Genomic DNA, 13,126 nt, shown 5'->3' with positions numbered 1-13,126 from the left:
AGGGCTCACTTCACAAGCCCCTGGACCTCAGCATCCGTCCAGCCCGCAATGCCCATCTTTTCCAGGATTAAATTCCTATACTTCCTCCGTCTCATGTTCTGCAAATAAATGTCACTTCTACTGAAAACAGATCGTTAGATAAGAATTCTCACAATTTTTCTCTTCTTAGTCACTCTTACCCCTGTTTGTGGTTACTTAACCTTGTTATTTTATTTCCACGGTCAGAAGCAGCTCTGTCCTCCTTGACAATGTGTGAATTTCTGTCTCTACTGTAGAACACAGCAGGTCCTGGAAGGAACATACCCAAGAGGTCACAAACTACTGAACAATTATTTATATGTTTATTATAAAACCACACACACACACATTAGGCCCATCTTTTCTCCTTTCTCCTCCCTCCACTTCCACTCCTCAGTCTGGTCAGCCCTGGAGTGGCACCCTGTGTACCCAGGGCCAAGCGGGGTAACTGGCCTTTCTCTCTGCTCCTTTATCCTTCCTGCGGAATAATTCATCCAGGGAGGCATTCTTAACAAACGTTAAAACTGGTGGGTAAAATGTAGATGAGGAACAGCATATTCATACAGCTTCAAAGCACTGACCACACAAAACACTTATTAATTATAACAAACATGAATAACTTTACCGTGGAGAAATCTGACAGCCGGCAACTTCACCAACATGATCAAAGTGAACCTGACAGAAATGGGAGAAACGTGTCCCCCTGTGGGATGCACTGACACACATCCCTTTTGCGGTATCCCAATCAGAAATGCACAGCCTGAACCTAATCATGGGGAAACTAGATAAACCTGAACAGAGGTATAGTCTACATGGGAACTGGCCTGTATTCTTCAAACATGTCCAGGTTATTAAAGATGAGGAAAAACACAGTTTCCAGATTAAAGGAGACAACAGAGCCATGAATGGGGACAAATAACCAGGCTTTCATTGCAACATAACCGTGTTCTTCCTAATTTTACTTCAAAATTAATATTGATAATTTGTTCCCAATTACTTGCTATTTTTTGTCCTTTATAACTGTACTCTGGTGTACAACCATTTTACTTCAATGGATGTGCTTAATTCAATTCTTAGCTTGTTTAATCATAACATCTTTCATTCTAAGTCTTTGTCACTTTGTCACTCTTGATTTTCCTCTTCCTGTGCTGTTGTATCTCTTTTTGTAACTTAGTTTTCAGAAAGTACTTTAATTTTTTACATTTTCCCCTCAGGAAGTTTCTTTGGCTAGTATGTTCTGAGTTTATCATGTCTTTGATTTCTGATGCCCTTTCTCCTCAAGTAATATTTACCTGGTTTTATAATTGTAGGGTCAAAACCATTCTCCAATCTCCATACATGGATTTTAGTGTGATTTGTGTCAGGCACAGTGCCCTCCTGAATGTAACTTTATTCATTCATACATTCATTTGACAAATATTTATATGTATTGGGCACTTACTGGTGACATGATGGTGGGCAAAACGAATGTTACATATTCTGATTATGTGGTGTTTAAGACTTTTCTCTTTACTCTTGCAATTAAAAATTTTCACCAAGTTGTGTGTTGTGATTACTATGCTTTTGTTAATACCGACTGTTCTCTTTCAATCTGTGAATTTATAGTTTCCTCCTGCTTTGTAAAGGTTTTATTATTTTCTTTCCTTTTACTTTATACTTATAGTTTATGAAGATTAGAACTTCTTGATTTATATCTTACCTATCTTCTCATTAATTTATTATTTTTTCTTCTGATGTTTCTGACTTTTACATTTTTTCCCTCAGATTCATGTTTCGTTAGCATTCAGCCTGATGTCCATTCACTCTCCATGGCTTTATATACAGCCATTGTATAATCTGCTTGTTCTTAGATTATTTTTTTTTCCCTCATGATTATCTGCTCTTCTCCACTGTGGCAAAATTTCTCATTTTTTTCTTGAAGAAATTGTTATAAGTAAGAATATGGCCCGATTTCTTAAAGTGTTACAGTCCTCTGAACTGAAATCTCTTTCCTTATATAAAACTATTTTCTTTTCTGTCTGTCTTATACAATCATTGGTCTTCATCCCATATTTGAAATTTAGATGGTCTTTCCACACCATTTCAATGGTGTGAACCCAGGATAAGGAGATATGAAGATAAGATATGAGGAATATTTTTAATTTACTCCTGTCCTTTACGCCACATAGATCCAGCAGTATAGGTGCCTGGGGAAGGAATTCCGCATGCAGTCAAGGAGCTCACAAAAAGACTTTGCCAAGGAGTGTCCCTGCTCATGTGGTGTGGCACTCAGCACTAGCCAGGGCAGCACTAACTTCAGGCTGAGACATTGTCACAGCACCTATTCTTCACCAGATGTAATTTTAGTCCAAAGTTTACTTGGAAATCTTTAAGCTTTTAAAATAAATATAACAAATCCTTCCATAGCACTAACAATATAATCAGAAACTCATAATTTAAAAATAAGATAAGCAGACTATTTAGAATGTGTTTTCAAATTGGATTTGGTTAAAAACATTATAGTATAGCTACAGCCCAAATTACCAACAACTTTTAAAGTCAATATATGAAGATGTCATCTTATTCAGATAAGAAGCAACATGGGGTCCTGTCCTCAGTTGCTCTATATGAGCATCATGTGATTCCTACCAACTGTCTCTTTTATACTAATAAGTAGCTCATTCATATGGAATTATAAAGGGTCTCAAATGACCACAATGATATTGAAAGAGATAAAGTTGGAAGACTCACATTTTCTGATTTAAATACTTAATACAAAGCTACAGTAATCAAAACAGCGTGTACTGCCATAAGGGTGGACATACAGACCAGCAGACTAGAATTGAGAGTTCAGAACCCTAAATATCTATGGCCAGTTGATTTTCAACAGAGTGCCAAGACTATCCAATGAGGAAAATAATACAAAATAATAAAGTTGAACCCTTAACCTCATTCCATGTACAGAAATTAACTCAAAATGTGTCAAAAACCTAAATATAAGAGCTAAAACTATAAAACACTTACAGAAAACATAGGGGCAAATCTTTTTGATCTTGTATTTGGTGATGGATTTGCCAAATTTGACACCAAATGCATGAGCAATAAAAGAAAAACACAAATAAATTAACTTCACAATAATTAAAACTGTTGGGCATCAAAGGTCACTATCAAGAAGGTAAAAAGGCAATTGACAGAATGGAAGAACATATTTGCAAATAACATGCCTGATAAGAGTTAGTATCCAGAATAGTTAAACTCTTACAACTTAGTAACAAAAAGAAAAACAACCCAAATAAAAAGGACTAAGGACTTGAATAGACATTTCTCTAAAAAAGATAAACAAATGCCCAATAAGCACATGAAGAGATGTTTAACATCATTGGTGATTAAGGAAATGTAAGTCAAAACCGCAATGAGATACCACTTCACATCCACTGGGATGGTGTAAACCAAAACAGTGTAAAATAATGTGTTGACAAGGATGTGGAGAAATAGGGACCCTCATACATTGCTGTTGAGAACGTAAAACGGTTAAGCCACTGTGGAAGACATTTGGAAAGTTCCTCAAAAAGTTAAATATAGAATTATTATATAACTCAGCAATTCCACTTCTAGGTATATACCCAAGAGAAATAAAAAGGTATGTCTATACAGAACTTATACACAAATGTTTTTGACAGCATTATTCATAACAGCAAAAGACGGTGTCTCAGATGTTCTAGTTGTCTATCAGCAGATGAACGGATAAACAAATTGTGGTATACAAATACAATGGAATACTATTTGGCTATGAAAGGAATAAAGTAGTGATACGTGCTATAATGTGGATGATCCTCATAAACATTAAGCTAAGTGAGAGAAGCTAGACACAAAAGGTTTCAAATTGCATAATTCCTTTTAATGAAATATCCAGGAGAGGCAAATCCACAGAGGCAGAGAGCATATTGTAGTTTACCAGCAGATGGAAGAGAGGAGCACTTAATGAGTATGGAGTGTTATTCTGGGCTAATGAAGCATTTGAAACTAGAAAGAGGTGATGGTTGGCAGCATTGTAAAAGCGCTAAATGCCACTGAATTGTACACTTGACAATGGTTAATTTTATGTGAATTTTGTTTCAAATGAAAAACATGTTAAGAGACCCCAAAAAAGGTTCAAAATTGATTTTCTTACAGTCTCTTTTAGGTCCCTGGGTAATGCCTGTATATTCTGACATAGTGAGCATCACTAGTCTCTCTCGGTTTCTTTCAATGGAATGACTATCATTACAATAGAGGATATTTGTCATTAACAGTGAAATCCTTTTCAATCATTCTTTCATGATTATAAATTTTGTTAACATAATTTCTCTCTAAAATAAGAGCTTTTCTTTGTAAAAATAGTTCTAATTGTTACAGTCTATGAATTTCTGTAAATAGCTTTAATATGTGAGATGCTGTAATAATACTAAAGTACCAGTAAATTTTCCTCCTAATTGTTTGTAATATAGAGTAAAATTGGAGAAACTGAACTTTTAAAGTAATTTTAAATAAAAAAAGACAAAGCCTGGTATGCAAGTGCCCGTTCATTAAATCGAGATTATCTTGCCCACTAATTAGCACCACCAGTATATCAAGTGGTATAAAATCATCCAATTGGATTATTCTGAATTCCCATACAATATGGAAAGGCATGCAAAACTTAGAGCAGTAGAAAATAAAAGTAAGTTCTGTTGATATTTCTAAGAATACAAGAAAATTCAAGTCTCTCAGCTCTGACTGGAGTTACTTCAAATATATATTACCTAATGGAATATTCCTCTTGACAGAATTCTACTTACTGAGTCCTTTGCAATCCAGGGATTCTCCTGGTATTTGATCAAAGAGAGAAAACATAATGGAAGAAGTGGTATCACTGTGAACTCAGCAGCCTTCAGGAAGCTTTGGAAGAGAAGCTATTGTGGATGACATTTTTGTAGACTTATCCCAAACTGTGATTACATTTAGAGTTGAATGTGCATATTTCATCCCAGGTACAAATAAAACAAATGTATCCAGCTAATAATAGAGGTGGAATTTCAGTAACATTTTTAAAATACCTGTATTTCATGAAAAATAATGATCATTTCTTGAAAAATAACGATTTTCAAGATTATTTCAGAAACATGTTTACAAGTATTTACATGGGATCATGCTAAGAAAATAAAAATACACTTTTCTCTCAAAGGATTTAGCATTTTTCTAGTAATAAAGGTGTACATATTATAGTTATCTTTTTTGGGAGGGTGGTAGCATTCTCTATTTGCTCTGCTGGAAGTCCTGTGACCTTGGAAATAGAGTCACCCTATTGAAAGTAATTTGATCAACAGATGTGTTGAAGCACTTGGAAATGAATTTTTTTCATTTAATTTGTGAAACATTTCCCTTCTGCTATTAAATCTTATATGATATTTGCATGAAAATCAATTGTGTCTTAGAGGTGACTTTGAACAAGTTTCAGATGAACACCTATGAATGTGAACGTCAGTGCATAATCCACAAATGCTTATCTTCATCCCAATTTATATGTATTTTAAAAAAAATCATTGCTTTTAATACTACAAACAAAAGTATTTTATTTTTTGTAAAGGACATCTGGAAGTTTTAATGAACTTTCCCAGACAAATATTCTAGCATAATGACATATGGTGTAAGTATTTTTACATAATCAGTCTCAAGGTAGGATTAGCAAGTCATGTGTAACCAACAGATGCGTGCTTACAACAAACACACTTTGGAAACTAGTGCCGCTCCCTTAGATACACATGGATTAAATATTTCTAGACACTTGGCTTGCTTTTGAAATGACACTCAAGACTACAAACATGGTAGACAGAATGTTTTTAAAGAACTTAATCTCTGTTAAATGTCAAACTTGATTTTTTTATACTTTTAGCAGTTATATCCCTACTGAGTACAATATGAAAGTCGTTAGGCAGAATCAAATAGAACTAAGATTCCAACATAAAGTAGGTTGTCCGGATCGTCCCCTCTTCTTATTGGGAAGTGTTATCAATATCTTCTCAGTTGTCAACTTTGATCTTAATCTAGCAGCAGTGGCAAATCTGACAGTTATTCAAAACAAGCAATTGCTTGAAATATTAGAGAACCATTTTGATTTGACAGAAAGGAACAAAAACCATTTTCTTTAATAATGTGAGCTGTCAGTGAACACAGAGCAATACTGACCCCCGAAGATTCATTGTTCATTCAAGATGGTTTAGGGCAGTGCTGGTTCTGGCAGAAGCTATACTTTTATAAGCCAACTACTCAGATTTAAATAATAGAACTGGTATATTTACTAGAAAAAATAAAGGCTGGTATTGTAACGTATAAAATGTCAGGCGATTTCCTGACTAGTGGATGTTTCCTGATGTCACATCCATACAAAATATGTCAGTGCAAAGCCATCAGGGACTTCATTTTGCCAGAGACAACAAACAGGAAGTGACTACTATTATAGAAAGGGGGCAGATCATCTTTCCACCTCTCTCTTTGCCACACTGCCAGTTGCTGATCCTATGGATAAAACACAGATGCCAAAGAGAAGGCAGTCTCTTGCACTTTGGTCTTAAAGACAGAGTGGTGCATCATTATCTAGACATCCCCTTGGTCATCAAGAAACACTAAGAATTGCCTGAAATTGTAAATGAGGGTCCTGAGAGAAGAATCTTATATCCTAGTTTTATCATGAGGTACTAGAAAATAAAGAAATTCAGACTGAGCAAGATTCTAGCCAATGTGATGAAGAAATGTCATTAGTTCTTTAATGAAAAGGAACTGAAGACACATATTTCAATACACTGCGAATCCTTTGCACTTCATTCTGAGTCTTTATAACAAATCTTCTGGAATTTTCACCACAGATTGTGTATTCAGTCCGTCTCTACTTAGTTTTATAAAATTCTGACTTAAACAGCCCTCAATATGTCAGTATATACAGATAGATATTGGATAGAACATATCTTAATTGACAAGTAGAATAAAGATTCTAGTTCCCACACTGGGAAAAATCAGTTACCACATACTTTTTAATTATTAATAAATTATGGCGGCTTCTGAGATTAGTGGAGACCACATCAAAATGTATGTCAAGATGCCAAATCTGTTTATTTATCTACTCATTTTAATCTAACCATGGTGAGCTAAAGAAAATATAACTGAATATTTTCTTGTTTGAAGGTACCCTTAAATACATAAAACTTGATTAAATGTATATTTATTGTTTATGATATCATAAACATAGATGGTGTTTAAGAAGAGGAAAAATGAATTATTCAAACAATAGTTCTATTTTAAAAGGCTGCTTGGAAAATAATACATAAACAAAAATAATTAAGCCACTCCTTGTTTCAAAATATAGAAAATGCGTAAAAAGCAAATAACGGTAAACCATAAATAGTAAAGTGAGATGATACTTTTATGGTTTTGAAGCAAAAAGAGACTTCCTGATGAATATAAAAAATAAAGCCATATACATCAAAAATTGCCATCAGTGCAATATAAAGTCATGTGACAACCTCAAGGGAGATTGCAGCACACATACCATGAATGTCACTCTTAATGAACGTGTTCTTAAATCATTTAGAGAAACACAAACACCTTCAATAAAAACACAGGCAAAACACGAACAAGGAATGCATATTTTGCCGTAAAAATTTTTAAATAAATATTCAAGTTACCTTATAACTAAAGGAAAGCAAACAACAATGAGGGACTTCCCTGGCTGTCCAGCAGCTAAGACTCCACGCTTCCAATGCAAGGGGCATGGGTTTGATCTCTGGTTGGGGAACTATGATTCCACATGCCCTGCAGCCCAGCCAAAAAAATTAAAAAAAAACAAAAAACACGTTGGAATTCTATTTAAGGGCCATTAAATTAGCAAATACACTTGAGAAAAGATATCCTGCATTGATAGAAGTCTGAGGACAATGGATTTTCGTGCATTGCTAATGGCTGTGAAGATTTGTCAAATTTTCCACAAGTTATATGATAAGGTAAACAAAAATAAAAATTCTCATAAGCTACATCTAGGAATTCATCAAATGTAGTCCTGTAGATATTTGTGGTTTAGTAATCTTGGTACATCCAGACAATCAAATAATTGTAATTACTGGAAACATGTCCATGCCTATACATTTATTAAAAAAAAATAGCCTGGATTCTGAACAAAGGCTTACACATGAAAATATTTATTTCAGCATTTTTCTTACATATAAAGATTTGAAGTTTTCTATAGGTCTCACATTTGGAATTGGTGAGTATATTATGACACATTAATATAATGTGGCCTCTGGAGGAGATGTTTCACCTTTTTTACAGTACATCATTAATATAAAATATATTCACATGTTCATGCACACATAGTCACCTTCAGATGTATATTATAGAGAGAAAGATATCTGAAATATACAGCATAGTTTTAGTTGGGGATACTTTTGAGTAACAATGAGTTAGGCTAATTTTTAAATATTTTTTCTACTTTTAAGTACTTTCTGAAATTCATACAATAAACTTTTTTTTTTTGTGGTACGCGGGCCTCTCACTGTTGCAGCCTCTCCCGTTGCAGAGCACAGGCTCCGGACGCGCAGGCTCAGCGGCCATGGCTCACGGGCCCAGCCGCTCCGCGCTATGTGGGATCTTTCCAGAGCGGGGCAGGAACCCGTGTCCCCTGCATCGGGAGGCGGACTCTCAACCAATGCGCCACCAGGGAAGCCCCAATAAACTTTTATAGATAAAAATGTTATCCCCCCGACGTATGTATAGGTAGTTGTTTTTAATGTTTCGCTTAATGTATATGCTATTGGGTTAGGTTTGAAAAACAGACTGCAAATTTTTTTCTGAACAATATGATCAAATTTATATATAACTCTATACACAGATGAAAAAGACCACATAATTATGAAATATTAGTTTCTTTTTTATATTCTTTAATTTTTCAAATGTTATTAATTTAAAATTTGAAAGATGTTATAAAATAAAGTTCATAAGAAAATTTTTCTTCAAAATTAGTTAAGTAGAATAACTCAGTATAGTCTACATTTTATCTGAAATCTATAAAACATTAGACTGTAATCACATTTATTTCAAAGTAGATACATGAGAAATTTTGTGATTTTATGGAAACATTGCCAAACATTGATTTCCAGAGTCACATGATGAGAAATCTTGTTGACATGATTTTACTTTTTTTTATTACAAGATTGTTATTTGGATCCTTGACATTTGGAATTACCAACAATTGTATTGGACTCTGAATTTCATATTTACAGTGTTCCAGGGATTCACTGAAACTATAAAGCGCAGGAACCAAATAGCATGTTATATCCAACCTGATTATTTAAATGGAAATAAGGCACATAAATTTCAAACAAAAAGAAATCTCATTAGCCATGGCAACACACAGGGCTTATCTGCTTTAGTTCACTCTAGTTCTGCGATGCATTTTGTGCTAATGGACTGAAATAGTCCTCAACTTAATTACAAGGTCTTCGGTGGATAACAGCATTCTTGTGTAATCGGACAAATTAAACTGGCCTATTTAAAACACTTACAGTATTCATTAGATACCCAAGCATTACTCAGTCTTGAAGACTTTGGACAGTGTAGCTATAATAAAGCTTTTTTTTTCTTCTGACATTCTAGAATAGAGTAACAATAATATGAAACTAAAGGATACACTGAGCATATTTTTTTATAATTATTTCTTGAAGGATAGTGATTTTTTTCTTCTGCATTATTTTTTTCTAAGTTAATGTATATCGGTCGGGGTAATGAGCATACAGGACTTTAAAAACAGGTAACGATGTATCACATATGCAGCCCTTCCTGCTTTCTTCATTTTATTTCAGGCTATGTGAATCATTTATTTACTAATTTAGTTTTTAGAGGATTTGTTCTTTTTTCTTTTCTTTTCTTTTCTTTTGGCCGCGTGGTTTGCGGGATCTTAGTTCCCCAACCAGGGATTGAACCCTGGCCCTCAGCAGTGAGAGTGCAGAGTCCTAACCACTGGACCACCAGGGAATTTCCTAGAAGATTTGTTGATAATATATTCTTTCAAAAACATTTGAAGTGAATAATGTAATTTTCACAAGCTTTGTGTAATCAGAACCAATGGGAAGACGAAAATTGAGATATTTGAATTTTGAAACAGATGCTTTTATATGCAATTCTTTTAAGCTCCTAACACTTACGTATGTTTTTATTTAAAGTAAACTATTAGTAAATTTTCACTTCTTCCTCTCATAAAAAATTGTCATTAAAATCAGCAAATATCACTCTTCCTCTCTTCCCTCTGGCATACATATGTCAAAATGTATTGGTGCTACATGGGGGGAACCACCAGATAAAATTGCTGATATAAAAAGTGTGATATTCTATGGGTTTGCTTGCACTGTGACCTGTGCATGTAAAGTAGGGATTCCATGCAAACTGAGCTGGTTAGAAACTGGGATAAAAACTGGGGAGGGGGTGATGACACCTGATAACTTTCCTGCCATGAGGAAACGCTGGCCTGAGATTCCTTATGAGAGTGATACTTGTTTGAGTCAAACGTTAAATTTCTCATTTTAAAGATATTTTCATATATTCAGTAGCTGAATATTTTTTAGTGGAAAATGTGGATTTTTAAGATATTGTTACTGAGATAACTGGTTAACCAAGTGGGGAAAATATTCTACTTTAATTTAAAAATGTAAAAAAAGAAGAAAAACTAGAGATAAATTTTATTAATTTTAAAAGTGTTTGCTGATATAAAGGAAAACAGTTGATTTTGCATATTTATTCTACAATTTACCACCTTATTGGACTCTGACCTGTTCTATTATTTTCTTATTTTTATTTTTTAGCATTTGGCTATACAGTCATATCATGTATAAACAATGAAAGATTTGTTCTCCTGTTTTTGAGAGAAATATCACTTATTTTTTGTCATATTCCTTTGCCAGAACTTCCAGAAAATAAAAACAAAGATGCAAATGAATTCAGGCATTCTTTTCCTTTCTTTTATTTCCTACCTTTTATTGTGAAAAAACATCTTTGGGGATTTTGGGGGTTAAGGCCAACTGAAGTTTTGAATTAGTGTTTTACAATCAAAGGAAACTTACTTTGAATTATTACGCACTAATCATGCTTTGGGCAGAAATTGATTTGGAATTTTACTTGTACATCAGTGATTTAAATATCTGTTTGTATCCTAGTCTTAATAAAATGCTCTTATTTTATCTCTAATTTTAAAAATAATTCATGTTCATTGGAAAATAATTCAAATATTACAGGAAGGTAGTTAGGAGAAAGCAATACTACTTATAAGCCACTAAAAACAAATTGACATGATAATGTATAGATTTTAATTCTTTTCTATGAGATGTCCATACACATAAGTCTTTTTAAAAGTGAGATTTTAATATTCAAGTTCTTTTGTACACTGCTCTTTTAATATAACTACATACTGTGGACACATAGCCATACAAACAAAATATAGACTTACATTATCATTTAATTACCGAGTAGTTTCCATTTGTGTGGATAAATCCTATTTATTTTTTAAGCTCAAAATTTAAATATTCATGTTGTTTCAAATTTTCACTTTGGCTCCTAGAAAATATATTTATATTTCCTTTTCTTTTGTTGTCTCCATCTCTGTCTGACTCTGTCCCTATCTGTCAGTCTGTCTCTAGACACACACACACACAATGATAAGGAAACCTCCTCCCAGGTTCAGAAGGAGCACAAACAAAGTAATAGCTTAGTTGCTTACCTCACAATGGCCATGGTGGTAAAGGTAGAAGCAGAAGCTGAGATTCACTTCCCACATAGCTTACAGGAAAAACACTCATATATTCATATGAGATACAAGAAAGAGTAATCATTGAGTGTAACCTGGAACAAATGAATGCATTTAGTAACAATAACAAATAATTAATTAGCCTGATGTCTGCAAGATTCACTTCCACCTATGTACACCTAAAAGACATAGGGTTCCCTTTGAATATTATGGCTACCATTCCTCTACTGTTTGTACAATGAAAAATATTGGCATAATTCTTTATTTTAAATTTAGCTTATTTGAGTTGAACCTATTGGAAAAAGGAAGAATTCAGTAAGTTGTAGAAAATAATATATGTCTAGCAACTATTTACAATTAAATTATGGATGTATAACTAAAACAAACACAGATGACTGGGAGTGGGAGAAAAGAGAGAAAAGAAAGAACTTTTTTACCAGATATTTCTTAAAAACAGTCTTAGATCATAGTAGTAAACGTAAAGACTTATCATGGAAAATAAAATAACAAGAGCATTAAGAAACAAAATTTATGGAACAGGAGCAGGACTGTACTGAAGAGAAATTAATTCTCTGATATTATTATTGAAGAGGGAGGAAGAGAACTATAAGAACTTGACACTGAGTTTATGATAATATAAACCAAAGAAAAAGTAAACATATAAAGAAAGAGAAATTCAACCATTTATTGTATAGGACATTCTAGAGTCCCTCCTGCACTCTGATGAATTCTGTTACTGATAAAGGGTTAACCAGTGAGCAAAACAGACAACTGACTAAGTGTCTTCCACACAGAGTTTACACCCTGATGAAGGAGACACCCAATCAGCACACACGCCATAACATGTCTTGTGATGACAAGGGGTGGGGTAGGCTGTGAGTAGAGGGTGGGGGGAGAAGGAGCCGTGATGTGACACAGGACAGGCAGAGACGTCTTCTGCTAAGGTGACATTTGGGTCGGGATCTGAAGGAAGTGAGGGTCATGCTGACAGAGCTCAAGGGAAATGCCAAGATTCTGGGATGAGCGGATGCTGGATGTGCTGGGGGCACAGTTAGGAGCCCAGTGTGTCTATGGAGAAGTAGTCGGGGTGGGGGGCAAGGAGGAGGAACAGGGGTGGGTCAGAAGGGTTGTGGTCAGTGCAGACTATGGGTGGGGCTGCTCAGCCGTCCAGCAGCTATTCCCAACTTTGGCTGAACACTGGAATCTCCTGAGGAGTTTGGAAAACTGTGGTTGCCTCAGTCTCACTTTCTGGGATGGGTCTTGGGTGTGGCCTGGGCACTGGAAATTTAGAAAGAAATTCCCCAGGTGATTATAGTTTGCAGCCAGGAA

This window comes from Leucopleurus acutus (genome assembly GCF_964270905.1).
Source record: "Leucopleurus acutus genome assembly, chromosome: 9".
Classification (NCBI taxonomy): Eukaryota; Metazoa; Chordata; class Mammalia; order Artiodactyla; family Delphinidae; genus Leucopleurus; species Leucopleurus acutus.
Note: the sequence above shows the minus strand (reverse complement) of the source record.